Source organism: Cyanistes caeruleus, chromosome 1, assembly GCF_971803275.1.
Source record: "Cyanistes caeruleus chromosome 1, bCyaCae1.hap1.1, whole genome shotgun sequence".
In the NCBI taxonomy this organism is placed as follows: domain Eukaryota; kingdom Metazoa; phylum Chordata; class Aves; order Passeriformes; family Paridae; genus Cyanistes; species Cyanistes caeruleus.
Window position 1 is genome coordinate 105,306,766 of NC_141701.1, and position 22,733 is coordinate 105,329,498.

Sequence of the window (22,733 nt, forward strand, 5' to 3'; positions counted from 1 at the left end):
GCCTCTTAAATGTCAGCTGATGCATAACAGCGTTATTGTGGTTTGAGGACTCGGGTGTTGCAGGAGAGTAGTTTTATGGGAAATCACTGGGAATTATTACCGTGCATAAAGATCCTCTTGTACATAATTTTATGCAATATTAGAATCAGTAATTCCGCATGTTTTAGTCTTCATGTATGATGGGATAGTGCGCAATAAGTAAGTTTAGTTGTACCACACAATAGAAGTTGCTGTACCACAGCCAGGTTTCATGGCTATCAGGTCTTATGAAAGTGAAATGCACAGGACTTCGGGGAAATAAATAAAAAAAAAAAAAAAAAAAAAAAGATAAACACCACCCTCGCTATCTGATATTAGAAGATACAATTTGATGGTTTGCAGGGTCACATATCCTGTGTAGCTCACTCAGTAACTGTGGGTTAAGGCATTAAAGAAAAATGAAACAAAGCTTATCGATCTCTTTTATTCCAGGGAGACGGAGAACAAAATCAGAGCTCTGATATTTGACTTTTCCAGCGAGCAAAAGCCACGAGTTGAGCACCGGTCTCTCCCGGGCTCCAGCGGGCGCGGGGATGCTGGAGCGCCAGGGCCTGGGCAGCAGCCGCTACCCAGCCGGGCAGGGGCGCGGAGCGGGGCTGGGGCTGCGGCCGCCCCCTCCCGGCGGGGCCCCGGCCCGGAGCGGCCCGCCTGCGCTGGGCTGAGCTCCCCCGGAGCCTCTCTCGCTTCGGGGGCGAACAGACGTGCGCCGCAGCGTGCCCGCTGCAGGGCTGCTCAGCGGCGGCGGCTCCCTGGGAAGAGAAGCGGCATCAAAACATAAATAGCTATTCCGAAGGCAAGGAGGTAGTCCCAGATCCCTCCTTTAGGAGCTGCAGGAGGAGGGACGCCAGCCGCACCCCCGCGCGGGGGAAGCGGAGCGGCAGCGGGCGGAGGCGGCAGCGGGTGTCGCCCCCCGCCCGCAGGTGCTGCCGAGCCGCGGGACCCCTCGGCGGCGGCCGGCCCGGGGCTGCACATCGCGGCCCGGCCAGCAGGAGGAAGGAAGAGGAAGTGAGAGCGGCGAGTGCCTGTGCTAGCCCCGGGATGGGATAGCGCCGGGGGCAGCCCAGCGCGGAGCAGCGAGGCGGCGGAGCGGAGCGGAGCGGAGCGCGGCTCCCGCGGCGGGGGCGGCCCCGCTCTGCGCCGGGCCGGGGGCGCTGCCCACGCCGGAGGTAGGAGAGCCTCGGTCCGGCGCGGGGACCCGGCGTGCGGGGGAGCGCGGAGAGGCACGGAGGGCAGCCGGGGAGGAGGAACGGGACGGGGCAGGCGGCCGGCGAGCCCCGCACCTGCCCGGGCGGGCGCCGCAGCCGCTCCCCGCGGCGGGAGGTGCGGGGCGGGGGGCGGCCGCCGTCGCTGCGAGAAAGAGGAAGCGCTGCGCTGTGCTTGTCAGCGCGGCGGGGCCTCGGACGGCGGCTGCCGGCGGGGGGGCGGCCCGGCCCGACCCGACCCGCCTCGCCTCGCACAGCGGCTCCTCCCGCCGCCCTGCCCTCTCCGCCGGCCCCCGGCCGCCGCTGCCACAGCCGCCCGGTTCTCCCCGCCGCGACTTCGCCGGCGCCTCCTCCGCCACCGCCTCCTCCCGCTCCGTCCCCGCCTCAGCCCCCTCCCCTGCCCCGGGCAGCCCTGCCCGCCCCCGGCCGCTCCCGGTGGCCGGAGGCCGCTGGCGAGGGGCGCGGACGGGAGCCGCACACCTCCGGGCGCGGGGGGTGAGTGGTGCGGGGCCTCGGCCGGCACGGCGGGACCGGCGCGGCGCTGAGCGGGGGCGGGGGGCGGCCGGCGGGGCAGCGGCCGAGGCCGGAGCCGCGGGGGTTAATGCCAGGGGTCGGGCCCGGGCGGAGACTGCGGCCGCAGCAAGTGTCCGCACCGCCGCGGGCGCCGCTCGGGAGGAGAAGCCTCAACTTTGAAGCAAGTGCATCCCCGCAGGCAGCCGGCTCCCAGCTCGGCGTTGGTACCCAGCCGCCGCCTCCGAGGGCATGCCTCCCCCTCGACCCGGCATCCGAGAGCTTCTTAGGGGGTGGGAGGGAGTGCGTGTGCTCCTTTTCCTAAGTTTATGCTCACACAAGTGATCAAACCGCTGATGAATTTCAGATGAAGTGATTGTTCTGAAATGTGGGTGGTGATTATGCAAAGCCACAGTGTGCAGCCTTGTAAAGCAAGTGGGTACTGGGTCTAAAAAGTTACGTTCGTGAAGTTTTTTGGCTCAAAGCCTTTGCAAAGTTTATTTTGAATATATTTTCCTTGCAGAACTAATACAACTGTTCAGCTCTCCCCCGAGAATGGTGCAAAGTAAATATAGGAGTTCCTGAAAAATAACAGTGAGTACATTTCAAATCAGCAACGTTTTGTTGTTAACTTTATAAGAATATCTCTTAACCTGCCAAGGCTCAAAATGTGTAACAAACACAGAGAGAATGCCAATGATAATAACAGTGCAGGAAATGTACCGTGCGTTAATTGCTTTAGTATAAACATGGTTGTCTATGAGCTCTGTTTCATGATACTGCAGTTATGGTGCAATTTCAGCAAGGGATGTTTTGAAGTGTATTCATTAGCAAACGGCTTTTCTTTCGCTTTTATCCCTCAGCTGACTGATTGCCCTTGGTTTAAACATTTGTCTTTTGTGGAGAGAGGGAAACCGAGTAAGAACTGTGCTGAGTTCTGTATCTGTGACTGGAGATGTTGTTTCCTACTCTTTCTCCTTGTCTGTTTCTCCTCCTTTCCCCCAAATGCACACACACATGCATGCCATCTCATCTTCAGTTATATAATCTTGTAGACATTTATGGATCATTCATTGTTCGCATTAGTTCCATTCTTTCCATGTCATTCCTGCTTGATTGAGTGGCTTAGGCAGAATATTACAGAGGAAAGAAAATACATTGAAATTTTCATAAAGTTCTTCCAGTTTCAGCTGCAAGTTTGCTGCTTTCTTTGAAGGTTTTCTTTCCCTGAATCCCACTTTTTAATTTTTTTCCTTATTTATTTATTAATTTTTTTTTTTCCTGTATAAGTAGGTGCTAGGGATCTAATCTGATGACCAGTAACTAGATAAAGAGGAGGAACAGCGGCGGTGACAGCTTGCTGGTAAAAGTCCCTCTTGTGTACTGTTAGCAAAATATCCATTGACACACGTCATAAAGCTGTTAAAAGTACTGCAGCAGCTTTTAAAACTCACCAGTCAGAGAAAAGAAAGATTAACGCGGTTAAAACAGGAACATGATGTGAAATGGGTATTAGTAAAAGATACTGTCAGCGCAGTCTGTGGATCTGAATGTGTGAATTGACTCGTCTAGAGGCAAACCTGAATCACAATTTATTCATACTGGGAAGGTTACATAGGGGTAGTTGACTTTCTTTTCTCTCTTAACTGAAATCTCTTTGAAACTCTGTGTGCTACAATACACCTGCCTTCTCTGTAGTTTGCAACTTTGCTTTGAGTAACATTGCCTGAGGATTTGTTCTAATGAACGATTTGCTGATGGGGCGGGGAGGGGGGGGTAGAGGAAAGAGAACTGGTTTCTAAGACTTACCATTTTGATATTTTTTCCTAATATTCTCCATATGCCAGGAAAAAACTTACTAGGCACAGAATTCAGGCAGATTTTGCTGAGAGGAGAGGAAAAACTCTTACCTGCTTACTCTGTAGCAGTCTAGTTAACCAAAAGTATCTGCAGTTCTGCAGTTGTCATTATGTAACCTGACCATTGGTGTTCTTAAAAGCAAGCACTTCTGTATTCTTGCCGTTTGGGTGCAACATATCGTGCTGACCTCCAAAGTTATTTTCTAATGCCCTTTTACCCTGGTTCTCATCAAACAAAGCTTATTATGGTACGTAGAAGTGCAACTGTTGCTGAAACACTGCTGTGTGCATTGAACTTCCTGACAGCAATGCTGTGAGGTAGTGAATTGCAGATCAAGAGTAACGTGGTGCTCCACCCTTCCTTCCGCTCTTTGTTTTTTTCTACCTAGTAGAAATCTCTTTGATTTTAAGGTTTGGGCTCACAGACACGCGTTCACACAGTGTCCAGCCTACAAAGTGGTGTTTGACTATGATCTCATGTTTTCCATGTTGATACAGAGGGAGCAGAGCTCCGATGATCACTCATAAGACTTGTTGCTTTCTTCTTTTGATACTCTAGGTGGCTTCAGTATGTGATGGGCTGAGTAGCTAATGCCTATAGATTTAAGTGTAACTAGGAAAAGGTTTTCCCAGATCTCTGAAGCACATCTGCATACTAACATGCAGTGTCCTCCTGTTCCAATAACAAGCTTTGTTGTTGTTGTTGTTTGGTTTGTTTTGATATATTGCCAGCCACAATGTTTCTAATTCTGTAATTCTCAAATAAGGATTTGCTGGGGACTTAGATGAGGCCATCAAGTACAATTTTCCTCTTGAGCTGAAGTTTTGCTGTCACTTGATAGTCAGTTTCCTTGAAATAAACAATCTCTTTAAAATTTACGAGCTCTCTTTGTCATGCTGTACTGTGAATGTACAGCATGTCCTTGTATTAAAAGTACTCTCCCCATTGTAGAAAGTGATAGGATTTTGGGAACCCTGGGAGCTACAAAACGTCACCTACCCTTGAATCAAGCAAAAGTACAGTTGTCTCTTCTGGTCTATTTCTCTGCACAGTTATACATGGGTCTAGTAGACTTTCTCCTCTGCTGTATCTCTGTACTGTCTGGAATGTACAAATTGAGTGAGAATGGGTTGGTCACATTTGACTCCCCATTCATTCATCATTCTATTAAAAAAAAAAATCATAAAATGAAAAAAGCCTTTACAGTTAGTTATTTTTGTTGTTTGATCCCTTGATATAAGACCACTGTTCAGCAAGGTATGTGCTGTATCTTTAAAAGATTTTCCTGCTTTGAGTGAGTTTTTTTTTTAAAAAAAAGGTTCTTGTATTCGTGGCAAGAGGAATGTGCCAAGTACATGTTGTTAAACTTGTGTCAATTTAACAGAGCAACTGTTTAAAGGATTTAGAATAATTTTTCTTCTACTCAAGTCAGTCACCCATTTTTTTCCCTTTTTTTTTTTCTCCTCTCTCTTCCAATATAACACTGGAAAAGGAAAGAGAAACTAAAAGCAATTGGCAGAAGTCAGAATGTTGGCAAGCATTTGATAGTACTGATCTAAGAGGTGATATTATATATGTGACACTTAAATAACTGCATGCATATGGTTTTAGAAAGATTAATGGAAGAAGAGCCACAAACTTGCAGATCTGTCCTTCACTCAGCATTTTTGCATCAAGCTGTTTGGAAGGATTTAGTTTTGTGGTGTGATCTTTCATTATTGCAAGTGTGAGACACAAAAGAGAGATTGAAGATAATGTCATAACCTTCCTGCTAGCTTCCTCTGTTTTCTGATCACTGTTAACATGGAAGAGGAATATTAATGAGAAGTCTATGCTCCAGGGGATAGCTAGCATGCTTCCTCTTCTCTCCATTTCAAATCTGACCAAGGAAAAACTTCTGTGTTCTGGGCAGACACTTAGTGGCTGGTGCTGCATGTGTGGTGCCCATCAGTCAGTAAGGGACTGATTTCTCAAGCTGCTGAGCAGATGGCTTTGTAAAGCACATGCCTGCACTCAAGGGCAAGGTGAACAGGGATTCACGTGGTGCTTGTTTGCAAACCCTTGAAAGTGCATTGATTTATTTTTCCTAATGGTATGTTTCCAGTGTGAGTATTTGATTTGTCTGCAGTAGGCTTGTTGTCAATGGCTGCTAGGAGAGGAAAATTAATTGCAAGAAGTTAGTGGGAAAGGTGTTTTTTTTTGTTCAGCACTAAATCACACTATGATGAAGACTTGTAGGTATTGCTGGTAAGGATCCCCTTCAGAAAAGTGTTTTAGTTTATGTACAAATGAGCTCACTTTGGTGCATTTCTAGGGAGTAGGCTATGGAGCTTTTTAGAAAGCCTAAAATCCTAGCTTTTTAGAAATCCTACCTGGAGATGTAATGCAAATATGATAAAGGACCTATTCTTACCACCTTTGAGGATGTAAGTCTTCTTACTACTGTTTCTGCTGTGTTTCATTTGCAGTCAAGTAGCACTGCAAAAACACTCCACAGAAACTAGCACTAGCAGCAGGGAGGGAGTGGGAGCTACAAGTCAATGCTTAGGGGAAAATTTCCCCTTTCAGATGGAATGAAATTGATTTAAAATGTTTGTGAAACATCATCTTCAGTAAAGAGGCTCGGGATGGGGGAGGGGGGGAGGTGTGAGAGCATGGAAAATAATAAAATAAATTATTCCCAAACAGGTTTATTACAAAACTATATCTCTATCCTGTCTGTGTGCATTTTCTCTTTTGCTTCTGCTGTCCTTTTCATTTTAGTTCCTTTGAGTTAAACTCTCCTCATAACTTCTTCCTCCGTGTTTGCCACTTGTACTTTGGTGCCTCATTCTTTGGTATTTATCTATCCCAGCTCTCATGATTTCAAGGTCTTTGCCCAGTCCTTAAATTCTGTATCCTGGGAATCCTTAGGTTATTATTCACATAAATAATTCTATTTAAGATTTCTAAGAAAAGCTGAGGCCTGAAGTGTGTATCATCTCCCATGTTTTTCTCATCTCTAGTTCAAAGGGTTTATTGTACATTCCTAATTTATGGTTGGCATATGAATATAAATCTGTCTCTGAAGTACTGTGTCATCAGGGATGGGGTAATTTCTTCGTCAGCTACATGGATGCACACATAATAACCTGGCTCTTTTTCTTTTTGAGCTTGCTCCAACTGCAAGGGAGGATGGGTCACTGCTTCTAAGAGAACTTCAGATTCTGAAGGTGTGTTGGCATTAAACTCCCTTCTTAAACTTCCTCTGCTGTATTAATTCTTTAATACAGCAGAGGAAGCCTGCTTGATGGTTATCTAATTTGCCAGAGATTTTTTGGAAATCAGAGTGTACATGAACCTGGACAGAATGCTCTGTGTGGACCTTTTTTTTCCTTAATGAAAATGTATGAACTTGACAACCCATATCAAACACATCCAACATTTTGAAGTTATACAAAGGGAGGGATATGCAGGGTTTGACAACAGGCTCAAATAATGCTGTCAGCACTTCAACCTTCCTCTTTCAGCTGAGATTTTTTTGTGTGTTGTCTGGAATTAGATGACTTGTGCTTTTCAAAGGTGGTTTACTTCTAGCTCATTGTCAGACTCATAGTAAAGATGGGAAGAGTCAGGTCTCCTGATGTAGTCTTTTGGAAACTTCCAGAAAATTCAGTACATAGCTGTCCTTTCCTGTGACCATGTGCATGCTGTAAGTACTTTGTGCATTTGTTTGTGGACTTGAAAGACATATCCTTCTGATGGTGACTTGATCTTTTACGCAGTAATAGGAGATACATAACTGTTGGGGAAATAGAAGAGTGGTTTTTATTTTTTAAATATAGTTGAAACAATTTTTCCTATGTTTTGGAGCTATGGAAGGAGCTTAGCAAAACCAATACATCAATAAAATCCTACAAAATATGGTTGTTTTAACACTTTCTTCCATAGATACAATTTGTTTTAACTAACTATTCATATATTCTCAGTACATGCATGCATTCTGCTGCTTGAATTTGTAGCTGAAGTGAAACTATTGCTTGTCTATTTTTCATTCTCTTCAGCCAACCTACATCTATCATATAGTCCAGCAGAAGTTTGAGGATACTTTGGCAAGGATACCTGATATGAGCAGTTCAGGCTTTCTGCCTGCCTAGGCTGGCAATTTGCAGTATTCTTCATTGAATCTTGTTGATGTGAACATAGCAGGGGTGATTCTTTAAATTGCTGCTTCATATTTTAGGACAGGCAGTAACCTACTAAGGTTGGATGATGAGGAATTTATAACTATTCATATACCCCCTGGCCAAACAATAAATTTGATCTGAGCATTTTTTTCTCTAATAATAAGAAGAGAAAAATTTCTATGACACAGGTTGATATAATACAATTTTTACTTGTGGTGCCAGTGAATGTACTTGTTACATAGCAGTGCAGTCTTTTCCATTGCTTTGCTTTCTGGTACAATTGCCACATTAATTTTCATAGCAACAGTTGTGGCTTCAGCTGGAAATTGAAACCTAATAAATGTTGGCTCAGCACATGGACTTTTTGACAAACGTTTTTAGTAACACTGAGCCAAACCAAGTGAAAAAAAAAAAGAATCCTAAGCACAAGTACTTGTATTTGGATTCTGGAAAGATATCTGGTATACCCTTTGGTCACTAGGCTGTTAAAATGTTGGAGTATTGGTGTTTGTCTCTTCATCTTTTTTTTTTTTCTCCCCCTCCCAAGTTTTCCTTTTTTTCCTCCTCCCTTCAAGCACCAGCAGACTCATCTGTTGAAACTCTACCCCCTGTGGTTCAAGTACATTCCTCCTATCAACCTTTTCACCCCACCTCCCACTGTCCCTCTTCACACATGCGCTGAAATCTCTTCTGCTCACCAAACTTTCAAAATTCAGGCCTAGATGTGGGGTCTGATTTAATGTTGGTCTAAAATCTCTTCTACAGACATCCATAACTTCTCTTGTTGTACTTAATCTTCTTTTTCTTAAAAAAAAAAATAAAAAATGGGTAGAAAATCTGAAGAACAAGTCAGAAGTTCCACTGGAGACCAAAAGAACATTTGGTGTGGTGGTTGTAACTACTCAGGAAAAGGGTGAAAGGGGAAGAAAAAGGAGCCAGTCAACCAAAACAAAATGACAAGGTCCTTTTCATTTTGGACCACTTAATGCAATTTTAACCATATTTATGGCAAATAAAGGTTTGACAGCTAGTGCCAGTTCCAGAAAATGAGAGAAAGGGCATAAAAAAAATCATTCAGACCTTGAAAAAAAGAATGTTTTTTTTTTTTTGTTTTTTATTTTTTAATTGTAACTAATGTTAGAAGCAGGCCAGTTCATGTGGTCTTTTTTTTTTTTTTTTATTTTTAAAAGACTGATTTTCATATTTTGGAGCTAAAAATTGAAGCTTTTGTAAAAGTGCAAACATGGAAAACAATTTTGAAAGAGGAAAATCATCTCACTTCCATGTGTTGCTCTGAGCCTTTCTCTGTCCTGGCTTTTTTCTCTGACATATTTGGACAAACTGTGGAAACTTGGGCATCTGTTCTGCCCTCTGTATGAAATGGTGATTTCAGTCTGTGTTTCTTGGATTAGCCTTAAGATGTAACCATGTACAGCATCTTTCATAAACTTTTTTAATATCCAATAGTCTGGGCTTCTATTTCTTGACCTGCTAAAAATAGCCAATTTTTTCCTTCAGCTACCTTAGGAATTTAGTTTGTTGGAAGAGTGTCTGGGTGTGTGTTGTGGTAACAAAGAGTTGGTCGTGTCATGCTGTGTTGGGAAGGTAGAGGTGGCAAAGGCTTCATCCCCTGCAGCTGTAAGTAAATCAGATGACACATTATGATAAAGGAGAAATGTCTTCTGGGAGAGAAGGGAAAACAATAATCTGCATAATTTTAAATCCAAGTTGGAATTTCAGTTCTGTTTTGAAACAAATACATAAATAAAATGGTCTTAGGCTGTTTACACTGGGATTTTAAATTGGTCTCCCAGCTCATAGGCCAGAAAGATCAAGCCATCCATGATTCAGTGGTATGTGGATTGAAATTAAGCCAGTCGGTTTTAAGATTTTTTTTTTTTGTCTATGCTCCAAATTGCTTAAATTTTGTAAAATTATTAATTTCACTCTAGAGATGGAGAGGTTTTTAGCTTTGAATTAATTCTGTATAATTAATATATGAAGGTTGAAAAAACCAACTGTACTGGCCTATAGGCTACGTTTTCTAATTAAAGGAGTGATGGCATAAAGGAAAAAGCAGTTGGACTTCCCTCCTCTAAGCCAGTACATAGAGAACCACCAAACTAGACTAGAAAATCAAACTTAAGTCAACCCATAGGTCCTTTGTTTCCAACTAATTGTTTTTGCTGTGTTCATTGGTCTTCATAAGCTTGGCTAAGGGGATAAGCCTTGCTTTCCTGTCTTGAGGCTTTTTTCTCTTGATCTATTGAAATTCAGAATTGAGGGCCCCCTTTAGAGAATGTCCTGTGAGTAGCTGTCTCCTCTGTAACAAAGAAGCCCCAGCTGTGGATGTGGATTGAACAGAGAGGTAGCCTCTCAGGCTAGCAATTTGGAGTCATTTAGGAGAACCAGTAGTTTTAATTTAATTTGGAAATGGTAAGCCTGAGTCAGCACAGTTTTCATACTGCTGTCTTGCTTTTGAATTCAGACAGAAGCTGGGCAGGACCAGTGTTTTCTGGCACAGGTTGTTTATGAGATATGTACTTCAGTGGAATGACATTGTGCAACTGTGTAGTTCTAAAGTGATGGAAGAGACGCTGTAAATCCCTGGTTTGACACTGGAAGAATGTAGTTTTGGTCTTTGCATCATTTGAAGACTGGTGGCCTGAGTGAGTGCATCCTCAGGATGGCTGCTCTCCAATGTTTCAATTCTAGCAGTGTTCCAACAGGAAGGATGGAGAGGGGAATTCAGCTGTGCCACACAGTGCAGATCCTGCTAAGAAGTGAGTAAAACTGGTTGACAGGGCTCATAAAATGTTTTCTGCATCTTCTAGCTTCTTCATCCCAGTCTGTTTCCAGCAGCCTCCTCCTTGTCAAGATAGACAGGTGTTAGTTATGGATGTGTAATTACAGCTATACACGTAATTAAGTGCATTATCAGTAGTGGCCAAGGGGAAAGAGGGTTGAGGGTTTTCAGTATGGTGGTCCATGTGTGTTGTCCATTCATATGGACACTACATGGGACAAGAGGCATGACTTAGAGAAACCTTGGAGAGAAGAAATGTCTTTGTTAGAAATTAATCTGGGTCACAGAACAGTTTGAGTTAGAAGGGAACTTTGAAGATCATCTAGTCTGAACTCCAGGACCTATTGTTTTCTCAAAAGTAGTACCACTGGAAAAAGGAGTTAATCAGTAAAATGCTAGCTTGTGAGAGCTGCAGCAAGATCTCTTAATTTACTGTATTTACTGAATGAGAAAGGTAAGTCTGCTCAGTGTGGTCACTTGATCTTGACTTGTTTTGTGGGAGAAGTTGCAAATGGGAGCAAGGCAAGGTTGTGTTCTGTATTGATAAAGATCACCTGAAGTGGCTGGGAAACTTGCAGGTTGTTTTGAGCATCTTTACAACATCAATTTAAAAATACAAGGGTAGGCAGTAGGCCGAATGTAGACACAAAGAAATATATTTGCAAGCTATTTTCTGAATAAAAGCTGGGAATTGCCTTCCCTAGGGACAGCATGGACAGTATGTGCCAGATTGTAATATGAAATTCCTGCTGCAATTGTAGTGCTTTGGTGAGATGATTTAGCCAAACAAGGCAGAAAAGATCTGCAATCAATTTTTTTTTTAGATACAGACAGAACTGAACTGCTCTGTCTATTGAACTATACAGTGGAATTCCCACCAGACACTGAAAAGCTCAGGGCAGCTCCAGTTTGGTTTGACTGTCCAGTATTTGTATTGAATAAACCTACATATCAACTGTAGGTAGAAATTCACAAACTCTCTTGGTATATGCTAAAGGCAAAAAAAGTGTTTAAAAAGTGTTAAGTTCAGTTTGAGAAGTCTTCTATTGTTTTCATTTTTTACTCTGATGATAGCACAAAGCCTAGTGAACATGAAGTCAGAGAAAAAGAAACATTTTAAAAGACACTTTTTCAATGGAAATGAACACAGGTGGTTTTAAAATATTACTGGTCAACTGACATGAGCTCTTAGTGGAGTGTACATAAAGACTCTCTGGAAATACTCTCTGGAAATGAAATAGATTTCATGAGCGAAGGACCATCTCTTTCCTCTCTGAATTAGAGCAGATTGTTCTGTAATAAAGGTTGTCCATAGATAAAAGACCATGAAGTAGCAATATGATTCAGTGGAAAAATACTAATTTTTGGCATTCACAATAATTTTCTGTTTTGTGTTCATACTGATTTCATGCTGGGATATCTACATTTGAAACTGAAAAATAACTCCGAATGTTTGGAGTTTTTATGTGTGTTTGGTTTGGGGTTTGTTTGTTTGCTTTGTTTATTTCAAAAGAAAAACTTTATCTGTAGCTTTTTCCTATCTTAATGGAGAAAGCTGTGCAGGGTGGATCTTGGTCTTGTACAATAAAAGCTGGTAATAACTTGCCATAATACTTCCACTAAAAATATTAACCAAATACTTTTGACCAGCTGGCATAACTCAGTTTCTCTTGCTAAAATAAAGTCACTCCATACAGTGGTGCCAAACCTCTAGAATTTGGTCTTTAGAAGTAGAAGAAAGAATTATCTCAGTTACACACAGCTGTAAATGTTCCTTCTTCAGTGGTGAGCAGTGTGTAGCATCTTTGTGCAGAGAATTAGTCCACAGAGTCACAGTTCAGCACTTAAAACCTTGAATGAAAAAAATGAGGTCAAAGAAAAGAAGGCATTTTTCTTGAATTGTGTAAGAAATTGATGCAGACTTAAAATATGCAGAGTTACTTTTTCCTTTCTAAGGTCTAAAACTGGTCTTCAGGTACTTCTGGTCCCACTGAGGAACTCAGGAAATCAGTGAAAGCTGAGTGTAATACATGTGATAATTGCAAAGGCTTTTGCTGTTTGCAGAACAGTCTGGATACCTCAAGGGAAGAAGTTACCTGCTTCTTTCCCACTGGTATGCTACAAAAGCAGGGTAAGTATTTAGGAAGAGAAGGAGCTTCTCTCATTTTGTGTTTTTAGAGCAACTTTGTCCTAGGAGCAGCAGTTTCCCTGTTGTTATCCCTGCAGACAAAAAGATGGTTGCGTTGCTGAGACATTGGCATAAAATAATGTGTCTTTCTGTGGTAGTTATTTTAAAGTATGTCTGACAAAAAATAGTGTCATTCTGCAGTTGTCAATGGCTCACCTTGCACAATTGTTAGAAGAAGAGCAAGACTGCATTAGGAAGAACCAACAGAATTTTGTAGCATTTTGCCTCAACATTTGCTTCTGCAGAAATGGATTACAAATACTAGAGTGTTATTTACATCTGTGGGTATATGAATCCCCAATGTAATGTGTTTCACTTCTGTTCTGCAGAGCATTTTATACGTTACCTGCCCCTTTGGAAGGGAAATTTATGTGTTTATATTTAAAAGCTGCCAGTGCCAGAGGCATTTCTTTATTTTATTATTATTCTCATTTTAAAAACCATGTCTTGGACTTCCTTATCTCCTCTTAATGAAAAAAAGAAAAAAAAGAAAAAAAGATTGTTCAGTTTCAGACTTTGTTGGAACTGTGCTGCCAGGAGCCTTCCTGGCCTGTGGCACTATCAACAGAAAATGCAGCTCTTGAAAGAATGGATTATAGTTTCGGAAGGGCTGCTGGAGGGGGGAGAGGATACCAAGACTGGCAGAACTTGGCATTGCAAAGAAATGACAGAAAAAATATTCATGTTCCTTGAAGCTTTTCATGATGGTAGAATAAGGTTGAATGAAGGGGAAGAAAAAAGAAATAAAACAAGTAGAAGGGGAAAGCATTAGCAGGCCCCGAAAGGGGAGGGGAAGATATCATCAAGTTTATTTAGGTCTTGTCTTTTTTGCAAGATAAGCCTGACAGAGGGAATTTGTGATCTCCAGTGTTTCAGTTTAGTAATTTAAATCTGTGATATATAATTTTTTTTTTTTTGGGGGGGGGGTTCCCCCACACAAAGTCACACAAGCTTACTCTGTCAGGAAACTGAGGTTAAATATGCTGAGCCGTTGTATAACTTATAACTGGCTGAAGAGTAGGAGAATGGAACACAATGGCACATTCATTAGGTAAATATTCCTCAGTCCTCCTCAGCCCTAACACATGCTCATTTTTGTTTAATATGTTGCTCAGCTGGATACAGGCATCACTAGCTGGTGGCAGGGCAGGACTGTAACAAGTTTGCAAACAACCTTTGCATCCTCTGGGGAGAATGGTGAAGCCCAAGTCATGCCTTGGATGGTCCTGCAGGTGAGGAGGCACGCAAACTGGCTGCTGCTTCAGAATGGTCACTGGGCTTTCTCACTCTTCTTTTTATTTCTTCTCTCTCCATCCTTCCTGTCTGCTGTTGCAGAGCCTGTTTGAGCCCTCAGCAGACAGCTTTATGTCTACCATAAGGATGCAGTGGGAGTAAGGAAGCTCTTGAGCTTTTAAGGCCAATCCAAGATTATTCTGGGTCCTTTGAGGTGGGTGGGTGGGCGTGAAGACAGGAAAGATTCTTATTAAATTACAATTAAATATTAGCTTAACTTTTGCTCCTGTTAATTCAGCACAAACCATGACAGATATGGGTCATTTTTTAATTTTTTTTTCAGCGCAGGTATGAATAATGATGGAGAAAATAAATGCACAGGTCAGATCAGCCGGGTGGGAAGCGCCCATCTTGTGTAGCTGCAGCTATGCTTCTGACCACAGCTACTTTCTGAACAGCTTGGAAAGCCTTCCTATGAAGATTTTTGCTCTTTAGACAAAAAGAGATTGTAATCTGCACTCAGGAAACATTTTAATCAAAGTATTTGGCTTTTATATCTATGCACACACATGCATGTATGCAGTATAACAGCACAGTGGGGTCTATGATTATTATTTTAGTGGTAGTGAATATTAGGAAATTAGCCACTAAACCAGATGAAAACTGAGTTCTTGCAAATTTAATTGGAACTGTGGTTGGATAAAGGACACAGGCATATGGCTGTGTTCTTTATCAAAAGAGTCTGAAGTCTGCTGGGTTAATGGTTTTCATCTCATTTCACTGGCCTTTGACCCTGAGAATTTTGTATAGCTAATAAATTCAGCCACGAGTGAATTATTTACTATTCATTTCAGAGATTCACTATGCTACAAAAATTGTGATGTCTGTCTCGTAGTGAGGATGAGCATTATGCTGGAGCAGTTGGGTGTCTCGGGTGTGTAGTGAGGCACAGTCAAAGCCAGGCTGCTCTTTGCTGCTGTAAACACATCTCTGGCTTGCTGCTGGAGCATGATTTCTTGGATTATACTGTTGCTCTCAGAAAATATTGGGGTTTGTTTCCTAAGTATCTGTTGGAAGGTGGCCTTTTAAGCGTTGAACATCATTTGTAATAAAGGGATCTTAGCTTATTTTCTTAAAAGCTGAAAGGAAATTAAATGAAACAGTCCTCCATGCTGTTCTGACTTCTGCTTTAGGAAAGGATGCCAGATAGGGGTGTAATAGGCAACACATTTGAAAATTTTCTCTAAATGTTGTTGCAAGGCCCATGGAAATGAGCAGATCTCCAGAGTGCTAAAAGAGAATAAAGCTTTATTGCTTGCTGTAAAGCTACTGGTGGAGGGAATAGTTACACTAAAGCAAGGTGAAGTTTAAATTTAAGCACAGCTGTCTGTTCTGCTCCATATAGGTATGCTACTTCTGAAACAAGCACCTTTTTAGAAGGTCTTGGAGAGGAAATGCAGGTGAGTTAGTGCATAGATTTGTTTATGGGCTTATGGATTAACTAAGATTCTTACACTTACTCCTGAAGAGGAGCCACATTGTCTTGAGCATGTAGCACTTTAACTGCAAATTTTATCATGGAGGCAGGCAAAATGAAGGGAAAGAAATGAGTGTTTGCAGATATCACTTGCTGTCCTGCCTGCGTGGTTGTTCTAAATATCAGCAGCATGTGGAGAGTTACTGGCAGGCCTACAGGTAATGCAGAGCTCCAGCAGTGTGGCTGCCAGTGGAGCCAGCACTTACTAATAACTGACTAATTGTTTCTGTCACACCTGCACAAGCCTTTCTGTCTCTCTCTGAAACACATTAGCATTCATGAGGAGTTACTGAACCATGATGAATCACAAACACATTTTAAGTAATTATTTTGTGATTCTCCTTGGGCCAAGTACACCTTTTCTAAACAATACCTCATTTTTCTACCTCATGAAACATTGTATTTTATTTAACTAGAGAAATGAAAGTCAGAGAAATGAAACCCTCTCTGTGTATTCAGGCTTACCTTTTAATGGGGGCTTTGTATTCTTGCTTCGGACTTTTTGCCTCTGAGCTTCAGCGTGTGATTAGATTAAAAAGCTCTGATCTGTGCTGGTTTTATCAACACAGTAATATGGCTAGATCACATAATGTGGCACATTAGTTGTGAAGCTCTGGATGCCAGTTCTACCACCTCCCTGGGTGTCCACCCAGTTAACAGCTGGCTTCCACAGAGGGCTGTGTCCGTCTCAGTATTGCTCATTGACTCAGATGAAAGTTGCTTGAACTGCATGGGAACTCCACAAGCCTTTTCCATATGAGAGTGCCTGTGCTATTCCAGGATCTTGCTGTGATCTCACCAGTACATGCCTGCCAAGTGCTTAGCTTGATTTACTGTTCTCATTTTCAGTGTAGACTTAGACAATCCTGAAAGGAATGATTAAACCAGAGTGGGAATGACTATGCAAATAACTGATGGAAGTGTGAGAGAGAATAGCAGCAGCTATGGAGTTTTTTAACTTCAGTTATTTATTTGAAAAGTTATTTGATGATAAGGTTGATCAAAAATGCTCTGTTTTGCTAGGGCTTGTGCAATGAAATGGAAATACTAGATGAAATCACATATATATATGTGGGTATAACTGGTGTTTCCAACATGTTAAGCCAAACCTTCAGGATTGATTTCTGCTGGCAAGAAGTTGTAGTAGGTATGGAGAACAAGCAGATCTGCTGCTTGAAAGACTTGGGTCATTTCTTACACCCTCTGAAGTTTTAGCTTGGTAACCCAAGAAACAGCAACAGATTTTGTTGCTTCTGTGTACAGGATCTGTGTCTCTTTTTCTACTCTACTTTTAAATTGTCAGCTGATTCAAGCCAAGTTCATAGAGCAATAGAGGTCCCAATAATGAAAAGTTAAGACAGGTTTTTGAAAGTAGGAAACTGGGCAGAGCTTAGAGAACTTCTAAGAGAACTTAGAGAAATTCTTAGGGGACTCTAAGGGAAAGGTTCTGGGGTGAACCTTGTTAAACATATAGAAACCTGCACCAGGAATTCAGATAGGCTTGCTTTAACCATGCTGCTCTTGCTCTCTTTGTTCTCTTTGGTTAGATATATGTATGAGAAAATATTCTTTTGCTTTTTTAAGGAAAAATGAAATGCAAGTCCTGAAAGCCAAAACTTGCACAAAAATTAGATTGCCGTCTCTTAACTTACCTGAATTCTACTCTGAAACTTGCAGGGTGTGACTTTACATAATGCCTCGTTGAGAGAGTAGTAGTAGAAACATCTAGATAAGTGAGATTCAGGCTGCTCTAATAATTTTATCAAAGTGATTAAATAAAAATACTGGTAAGCACTCACTTTTAACATTAAAAACTTCAAAATTACAATGAAGAACTATATTTTAGACACTTTTAGGCAGTCCTGTTCTGCTCATGAAAGAGTATTGCTAATGAAGGAGACCTAACAAAACCAAAAAAAAAGGTACTGTGTGTCCATATGGGAGAGTGCTGTGCAGATGGTAGATAAATACAGAGGAACAGTTACAAAATCCTGCTGTAATGAAGAGCTCAACTAAAAAGAAATTTTCGCTGCCCAATAAGGATGGATTACAAATTAATTTTGTGCTTGATAGGCAGTTGTTTGGAGCTTTAAAACATCCTAAAGCACAAACTCATGTTGCTAAGTTTTACTGCAACTGGACTTTACTGTAGCTGTAAAGTCCATGGGTTGGCTTTTGTCTTTTTATAAAAATTTTAAATTTTGCAAGGATGCAGAAGGGAAGAACATGATGGTTAATGAAAATAGGATGTTAATTGTTTCCAAATGCTGGCTTGCTCATGAGGTAGAATTTATCTCCAGTTGGAGGAGCCATGTAAATTCAGATGGTCAGGGGCTATCAAGGCACCAGATGAGGTTTTAGAGTTGGTCTGGTAATAGCTTCTGCTATAATTTTCCTCAGGCCTCAGTTGGTGGCTTAGCTCTTGTTTTTGACCTGCAGCTAGCCAAGGGCCTGACCAGGCTGACTTTTCTAGCTGGTGCTGGGAGAAAGAACCTGGGGGTCCTTTTTCCTCTTGGCCAATAGTGCCAATGCTGTCTTCTAGTACCTGCCCATAGCTGAAAAGAGTAGGTGCTGTAAGTCAGTATCTCTCAAATTTTATTAATAATTCCCCTCCCCATGTTTAGCATAAATATCCTCTTTGGTTTGAGCACAACATGCTCCCTTGAGTATGTGTCTCTAAATTCTAACAATTTAGATTAAGGACCTTTTTTTTGGTGATAGTTTTCTACTCTAAGCCCTTGTAGTATCAAGACACTGTCGTAATGTACAGCCACCAACAGAAGTATAGCTGTCACTCTTGGCTGTGATTTAGTCCACTCCAATCCCAGCTGCCTTTCATGCTTTAGTCTGAGGTTTTGTCTTCTCTGCTCTAAGTGCTTAAATTCTCACATGTCCATCTCATTCACAGATCTTAAAATTAGATTTATTTTCAAAGCCTTTTTGAGAAGGAATGTGTGGGAATGTGTGTATTAACCATAAAAAATGTCAGTCCTTTGGGAACCACATCATTTTACAGTTTGTGTTCCTACCTACTGATATTTTTAAATAGGCCATGCTTTCCTTTCTTTCCTTCCCCCCACCTCAGGGAACACTATTTGAGGTGAACTTTCTTCCTTTAGGATTTTGAATCCCAGTTAGAGGCAGGATTGTTCGTCTTTTACAGACATTAATTCTGGGTTACTGCTTCTGTAGCAGTCCTGAATATTATATGCCTCTTCTGGGTTTGTGGGTTAATGTTAATTTAATGCAATTATTTTCAGCTGCTGTCTATTCCCTTTAAATCCTATAGTCTGCTGTGCTAAGCTAATGAAACACAGCTATTGTGGTGTACTCTGCTTCTCTGCTTACTAAAGGCTGTTATAATGTGGAACACACTAACTGAAAGAGATTTTTTCCTGTCTGCAGCACATGAAAGTTTGTAAAGGGCTGCAAGATTTTTTTACCCTTCTATATATATTTTTTTGCTTAGTCTTTTGCCACTTCCTTACATTTGGAACCTCCTTGTGTCTTATGTTTCTTGGAGTTGAGAAAAAAAACCAAAACAAAGTCTTAAAGTCAGCTGGTGACGGTATGGAAGGAAGGAGATTAAGAATCTCTGGTCTGCTGGTTCACCTTTCACTCCAGTGCAGATGCATCCTGAGCATCTCTTACATGTTTTAAGAGCCATATGTTCAGGATGCTGGAAGCTATGCTGGCTCTTCTACACAGAACATCAGGAAGATGTATTTCAGGATATTTGTCGTGGTCAAGCTCTCGGTAGCTTATCGCAACAAGAATCGCTGTGCTCCCAGGGCTGGACTGCTTTCCAGATAAGCTAAAAAATGCCCACCTACTTGAAGAGAGGGTGCAGGATTCAACTTGAAGTCAGCAAGATGACTTCACTGCTGTATCATGTAGGAGGAGAGGATTCACTGCAAGGGAGGCAACATATGTTTAAACTTAAATATCGTATAATTAGCCAAACTGGCAAAGGAAACTGTGAACAACATAAGGAATATGTATTAAGTCCATTTTATGATGTTTAAAGATTCCCCCAGTGTAAGAACCCCCAGTCCAATATTAATATTTTTAAAATGTTCTTATCCTACTAATGTATACATTTGACTTTGTCAGCAGTAGTTATGTCAGCAAGAGTTGAAGCTCGGTTTGCTCAGTTTCTTCCCCAGGTGTGTTGATACACCTGTTGTGGTGGGGAATAAGCTCAGTCTGGGAACCCATCCAGGTTAAAAATAAATTTTTTCATTTTATTCAGCTTATTTTTTTGCTTGCTGGAGGCTTGGATCAGTTCCCCATGTCACACCACAAATGCTTTGCCTGATGTGACTGAAGGGCTCTGCTAGAAGGAGGGGATAAAGCATGAGAGAAGGGGGAAGAAAGGACATGAATGGAAAACTTGGCCCCTGGGAGAAATGCCTCTGTAAATAGATGTATAGGAGAGATGGTAGGCGTCAGTAAAGATGTAGCAAACTTGTGAATGGGAGCAACATGCCACTCTCCCAGCTGTACATATTTTTAAATAATATTAAGAGGTTTAACTGTATGGTTATTTTTCATTATTTAAGTGAAAAGATGGTTTTATTTTTGGCATGGCAGAGCCTAGTAAAATCAACAAATCAGCCCTTTTACTTATTTATTTTTTTAAGTAACATATTATTCAAGACTATAGGCTGTTTTTCACCAAAATTAAGAGGCACTCACTGCCTAGAAGATATTGTCCTGATTGGATAAGATCATACAGAATAAGGTCATATAGAGTCTGGGAGGGCAGCAGTGGCACCAAAAAGCAGTTTGACCAAGTTCTGTAAGTGGGTCAGAGGCTGAGTCAGTCACTGAGGCAGGTCTCCCATGTCTGTTAGATTTCCTATTCCTAGCCCTGTCACGCTGCCAATCTCTCCGGCTTTCTGCAGTAATCCCCTTCATCCCCTAGAGCTGGACCTGAAGCCACCGACACGGGAGACAGAAGGGGGAAGCGACAAGGGCTTTTGTTTATAAACTTTTTTTCTGTGTAGTGTGTGGTGTCTTGAAGTTTGCTTGCTCTGGGTGTGACATTGTTTGTCATTTATGTTTGTTCTGGTCGGTGGTGCCAGCAGCAGCTCCTCGCTTCGGGTGTGCGCGTGCGAGATCCAGGGATGAAAATCCTTTAGCAGCGTGATTCTGTTACACAGCTGACTGAGAGTGTTTCTGCTGCCTGCCTTAAACCCCTCACTACACTGGTGTTTGAACCAGGGTAGCTATCAAATCCTTCTGTCCTTAGTGCAACTATGCCACAGGAGTGCGTGTTACCAACCTTTTGTACCGTAGCCAGACTTAGGAGGAAACAGCGGTTTGTACATTCTATAGTAACAGCGTTGCTACCATAACAGATTTTTGTGCTTGCTTCAGTCTTCCTGGATTTATTTTGGTTTTTTAATGCAAAAAAGAAAAGTCTGAAAACAAGTTTTCTGAAACTTTTCAAACTCTTTTTTTTTCCATATGGTTTCAGTGGAACCATGGAACACCTTTGTATGTGAGGTGTTGTGAGGGGATGGTTCTGTTCAACTTAGCTTCATGCTAGACCTTTATGCTTCATTATAAGAGGGTTTCTTCTGTGGCTAAAAGAGTTTTACAGCAACTGTTAAGTGCTGAAGAGCTGGAAAAAGCTTAGCAAAACTCTGGGAAGCAATTTTCATTTGAAGACTTATGTATAATTAGGAGTTGGACTCGATGATCCTTGTGGGTCCCTTCCAACTCAATATTCTGTGAATCTGTGTAGTGATGGCCTCTTTGGTAGTCATGCGCTACCTTATTCTTTGGAGTTGTGACATTGCGTATGAATCACATTTTCATATGGGTCTAATTTGTTTATTAACTCCACTCTGCTGTCATCTGTCAAAAAAAGCATATTATTTCTGAGGTTACTCAGAAAGTTGGCACAGTGAAGTGTTTTATGGAAAAACAAACAAAAAAACCACCCTGTACAATTGCCAAGAGCGTATCTGCTGTCCTTTTCACTTGGAGTACCACCAAACTGGAGAAAAACTAGTCTCCTATCATGAAAAGAAAACAAACAAACAATGTTTTATTCTCTCTTCCATTTGTAAATGATGAGAAAGGGAGAAAGCTGATATAGGTAGAGGATTTCAGAGTAGGGGAGAAAAAGACATTTATTAATAAAACAAAACCCCATTTGTGTGAAGTCCTTCTGTGACAGCACTGCTTTTGCACTGCCAAAGGAAGACTTGGCTAGTTCTCTCACAAATGTTATAGAGAAATGTGACATGTTGGACCTCTAGTAGTGAATGTACTCCCAAGGCTGAGAGGTTTGCCATGAAAAATGATTGATTTTTGTTTTCCTAACTGCATAACTATTTGTATTACACTAAACAGCTGATACTGAATTCCTTCATCATCAGATGAGTCTCCTAAATAGCCATGATGGTTGTTCTAAAAGTGTTGTAAAGCAGGGCTGTTCTGGTCTATCTTTCTACCGTTACAGCAGCTTCAGCTGTGGTTTCTTACAGCAGTTCTGTCTTAAGTTTATATTCTAAGTATTGGGTTCCTTCAGTTTTCTATCCTCATCATATACTTTTTTCAGACTGCTTGAGATATCCCTCATGCTTCTCCTCACTGTATTAACAGTGATTCCAAGCTTGGTAGGTTTTGTTTCATCTTGACTTTGGCTTTCTCTGTGCTACTTCTATGTTTGAAATGCCTTGCCAAATGCTTGTGTTCCACCACACTTGCCTACTTGTCAGCAAATCTGTAGCAAGGACTCTAGCTCAGAGGTGCTGACAGGAAGCAATCAAATCCAAAACACAAGCAAAATATTCTTTATTCATCACTTTCTTCTTGCTGCATCTTGTCTATTCCCTTTTGTCATTTAGGTTGTCAGTTTCTTAAAGCAAAAGACAATTTTCTCTGTAAGATGAATAGCACTGAGCATTTTACAGGTACTTAATAAATACCAAATCAAATAATTTATAGCTGCATAATAGCCTGTTTTTACAAAAATCTTATAGGCATGTCTTTTATATTTCCTCTCCCTATTTTTTATCTACCTTGCAAAGCAGCAATTACATAGTGCAGTCTAGCACTGGAAAAAAATTCTTTAAATTAGGTATCTTACAGGTAGATTTTCTTACATTTGTGGGTTTTTTTATTTATTTATTTTTTATTTTTTCTAATTAATTATGCTGCTGAAGTTCAAGATATG

General features: G+C 41.5%; 1 protein-coding gene across 7 annotated transcripts in view; it reads left to right on the plus strand.

The window, feature by feature from the left end:
• The first annotated feature begins 663 nt into the window (after positions 1-663).
• ELMO1 (engulfment and cell motility 1) overlaps positions 664-22,733 on the plus strand; it is a 302,865-nt gene continuing 280,795 nt past the window's right edge. The window contains exons 1-2 of one of the 7 annotated variants that reach the window (XM_086847363.1): positions 664-840; positions 2,275-2,345. The gene's annotated coding sequence lies outside the window, so the exon portion shown is untranslated. Of the gene's footprint in view, positions 841-1,096; positions 1,206-1,539; positions 1,737-1,860; positions 2,187-2,274; positions 2,346-13,886; positions 14,004-15,409; positions 15,465-22,733 lie in introns of those variants that run through there. The other 6 variants (XM_086847353.1, XM_086847346.1, XM_086847387.1 and 3 more) reach the window with 6 other exon arrangements.